Below are 4,773 nucleotides of genomic sequence, written 5' to 3' on the forward strand. Positions count from 1 at the left end.
GTTATTGCAATGGTTATGTGACTATTTTCGGGTTGAATGTTTTTTTTGGCATGTGAATGGAAAAAACACACTTGCAACTTTGAGCCGGCGGGAAGTGCGGCAGCATCAGGAAGTGTCGCGTGATATCAGGTCTCTTTACGTCAATAAAGATCTGATAAAATAAACATTAAAAAAAATAACCCGACACCTTATTTCCACTCGTTATAGCTTCCATCCTACTGAACAGGTACTGGTATACAGGGGGAGGGGATCAGGCCGTGAGTGCAGAGACATCTCTGCATGAGTGCTATTTACGACAGTACAAGTACTCCACAGCGACTCTACGGGTCACAGTTTGACAAAAACGTAAATCCTGCAAAGTGCTGCTTTAATAATCCAAATAAAATAATGGTTTTAGATTGAACAAAGCACCAAATAAATAGAACTTAAAAGTAGACAAGAAAAAATATGAAAAATTCAGACAAACTAATTCATATTAAGATGAAATCTTGTTAAACATGCCTAGTTTACTTTTTTCAGCTCTACATGTAGCAGAGTGACCACTGGAACAACAGCTCAATTCATCTGACTACAGCCAACACAACCTGCTGTGAACTGTGTGATTAAATAATGAACTATCTATGCAGTGTGTGTGTGTGTGTGTGTGTGTGTACATGTGTTTCAATGCCGGTGGGGACTTAAACCTGAATGCATAGGTACACAAGCTTATAAATCATACAGAATGAGTTTTTTAGGGCCCAAGCCCTGAAAGGGCGAAGGCCCTATTGTTTTCCTTAGGATTATTAGGGCCCAAGCCCTGAAAGGGCGAAGGCCCTATTGTTTTCCTTAGGATTATTCTTTTCTATTATTATTATTATTATTATTATTAGGGCCCAAGCCCTGAAAGGGCGAAGGCCCTATTGTTTTCCTTAGGATTATTATTATTAGGGCCCAAGCCCTGAAAGGGCGAAGGCCCTATTGTTTTCCTTAGGATTATTCTTTTCTATTATTATTATTATTATTTTTCTTACGACTATTCGGGCACTTTTGGGGCCCTTAACATGCTCGAAAACTCTTGAAACTTTGCACACGGGTCAGAACCCGCGGCCATCAGAGCCGGGCTGAAGATGGTACCCGGGCGTGGCAGGGGGGCTCGTCAGCGCCCCCTGGAATGGGGTCCGAACACTTGGTCCATAACTCAAACACGCTTGCATGTAATAATATGAAACTCGGTACGCATGTTGATCTCATCGTTTCATCTATACCTCGCGCTTTTACTTTTTACCCCAGCCCAACAGGAAGTCGGCTATTGAGGTTTGTTTGTAAAACGCTCGCAATGTTATTTGAAATACTCCTCCTAGAGCTTTGATCCAAATTCGACGATACTCGGTCAGCGTAAAGTGAAGACATTGAGGATGAAAGCTTGTGTGGGGATTTTTGATATCTCGAACGGTTTGGCCGTGGCGAGGAAACGAAATCATGGCGAGAAACGTGAAACAGGAAGTTTGTTATAACTTCAGCATACATTAACTGATCTTGATGAAACTTCAGCAGTATGTTCGCTGTAAGAGGACGATCACATGGATGTGACTATTGTGAGTCAAAGTTATAGCGCCACCAACTGGCAGCAGGAAGTGTGTCACTTTCAAAATGCTTTGATATCACCCTTTTATTTTTACCCGATTTGCTTCAAACTTCATATGTATAATGTAAACATACGGCAGATGTAGACCTGTGAATGGATTCTTGATATCTTTGAAACTGTTGCCGTGGCGACGCATCAAACTTTACCCTTCTTTTAGGATGCTTTTAGGATGCTTTTGAGACCCTTAGCATGCTTCAAAATGCATGAAACTCGACAGACACATCACATTTATTAGCCAGTAGACACGTGCAATGTTTCAGAAACGGGCGTGGTGAGGGCTCAGTAGCGCCACCTTTTGACAAAAGTAGGGTTGTTAGTTTTATCTACAGTTACAAAAATCGGTATGTATATTGTACTCCTCGAGCCGGACAACTTTCTAATTGACACTCATTAGCTAGGACCCACAGAAAGTCAGATATGTTTGTTTGAATGTGGTCTTGCTTAATCTGAGCCTACATCTCTGTCTTTGCCTGTCTGTGTATGTGTGTGTGTGTTTGTAGGGGGAGGGGTCTTAACCATTTCACTCCTGTGTGTATGGCCTGCATAAAAAATAAATGCCTTAAGCCTGGTATTTTTTTAAATAAGTTTTTTATTTTTTATAAGTAAAGGCATATAACCAGTTTAATTGTAGTGCATTAATAGTTTTATATAATTAGTTTATTAATTAAATTAACTTGGTCCATAAACTTGATCTGAAAATTTGGTCCATAAATCAAACACACTTGCATGTAATAATATGACTTGAGTGTTAATCACATCATGTTTTCAGTTTGAATATAAAATATATAAATTATGTAAAAAAAAATAAAGTTGATCCAGCTGGAGCGCAGGCTGAGAATAGCGCTGTCATGACTGGATCAGAGATCTTCAGTCATGCCCTCTCATACCTTACGCGCACACCACGCCCACTTACATCAGATCACATCAACATGTCAGCCGGAGGGATAACGAGGGTCGTCGTCGCTTTTGGATTCAAGAATTTCTTACAACAAGATGGCAAAAGAACAGCGCTTTGCAAGACATGCAACGTTAAGATCGCGGACAGTCAGATGACAACCTCCAACCTCCGTCATTTGAAGAGCCATATTCTGCCCAGTAAGTGCTTGTCAATTTGTTAATGTTATCTGGTTAGCTCGTTCGTAGTTAGCTAGCTAATGTAAGTTAAAGGAGAACTCCGGCGCAAAATATCACATTGTTACCTAGTCAACCGTTATCTGAGATTTGTTTTCATGACTGCCGAATGTAAATAGTTTTATCTATAAAAACAGTTTAGCCTATAAGTGACGTCCGACATTCTCCATGCATCAGCATTAGCGCGTCGCGTTCGGTTGCGACAGTAACACGACGACACTCTCTTCAAGATCAATGTTCCCAATATTATACTTTATTTGTAGATAAGGCATAAAGGTCTATGATTTGCATAAAATGACTATCTTGCTGGAGTGGAGTTTATTGCCCTTTAGAATACACTAAGCATTAGTGCTGCACGATTAATTATATCGCAGTCGTAATAGCGATCTCAAACCTATGCAATTATATAACGCAAAATGCCGCGATTTTATATGAAATAAACAAAGTAGGGCTATTAGCGCAGCATCTCTTCTTTTTTGTCATCCTTTGACTAGTGTTACAAGATCCCCCTCTTATTGGTTCAAATGCCTTTTCGCATTTTGCACGACAAGAAGTGAAAAGCTGCCTGTGAGTGCCCTAGATTAGAATAGATGAGACTCGCATAATGCGCATGCACTGACCGTGTGCCAGCCCAGAATAAACAGTTCTCTTTCGAGCTTGAACGAACAATAGCACACACAATTATGCCAAAATGTGATTTTGTCTAGTATCTTCATAACATAAGAAAAGTCTATGGATGAAAAGAGTTGTGCTATGAGGCGCGTGTGAGATCCGCGTCTCGGCAACGGGTGCTCTTAAAGGGCCAGCAGCGAATAAAGCGTTCTTTCAGTAAAGTTAAAAGAACAAAGGGAAATTAGAAAATTACTCACTGATCTTGAGTAAAGAACTTTTGTAGCTTTAATAAGGATTATTATATATATAATTTATGATTCAGGCAGCGCAGACTGTTTGATAACTTTATTCAATTTCTGTACCTGTTAAGACAGGAAGGGCACAGGTAAATATGTTTTTTATTATGGGTTTATGTGGGGATTGTTTGAAGTTCACTTAATTTAAAAGCTGTTATATATTTTTTTTAAGCGTAATAATTTTTTAAAAAGTTGATGGCTTTCAATTGATGGAATCACTGTAATGTTGGTTTGGTTGATGGTTTATTGATCATTATAGGTGTTATCAATCATTTATTGTTGTTGTTGTTTTTAGTTTGAGTTGAGAAATAAACATTAATCTGTGTGTGCATTTTACTTTAGAACCAAGCAAGTTGGACTCATGAAACCATTTTATTATATCGGAGTCGCAAATCGCAATTGCAATATTGGCTCAATAATGGCAATATGACATTTTCCCAAATCGTGCAGCCCTACTAAGCATAGATTATAGATACCATCCCTTCGCTATGTTCTTTTCAATGTGAAGCGTTGCGTGCTGTGACTTGGTGTTGCTTCAAGTGCATCATTCTGCACACGGGATGCGCATGATTGCTTATAATACTTTGGGGAGACAAGGGGGCGTGGCCTAAGGGAATAGCACTCGTGATGTTAAGTGATGTTACCCCGCCATCGCTGATACAACCTTTAGCAGTCATGTTTTTGCTTCTTGAGAGAGAGAGAAAGTGTGTGTGTGTGTGTGTGTGTGAGCAATGGCGGTTCTAGGCGGGGGCCTGGGGGGGCCAGTGCCCCTGCGACAACAAGCTTGGACCCCCTTGTGGCCCCCTAAATGTGGAGTCAGTGTGAAATATTTTTTTGTAGTGTGTCACGCATTGAGCATGACAGTCACTCGTTTCAGTCTTTTGTCTCACACTCCCGTCACACATTGTATTTCTCATGCGGAAAAACTATTAATAATATATTTAATATACGCAATTTCTCTGGCCGCGCCGCTCTCACGTGAGAATCAAGCGCGTCTCGCCTGGAGTTCAGCAGTCGACCCTGCTACGCATCAGCCAATCAAAAAAAGAGAAGTGCTACTACATTGGTTGTTAGTTTTATCTACAGTTACAAAAATCGGTATATACATTG

The sequence above is a fragment of the Pimephales promelas genome, chromosome 2 (assembly GCF_988280905.1).
Source record: "Pimephales promelas chromosome 2, fPimPro1.hap1.1, whole genome shotgun sequence".
Lineage (NCBI taxonomy): Eukaryota > Metazoa > Chordata > Actinopteri > Cypriniformes > Leuciscidae > Pimephales > Pimephales promelas.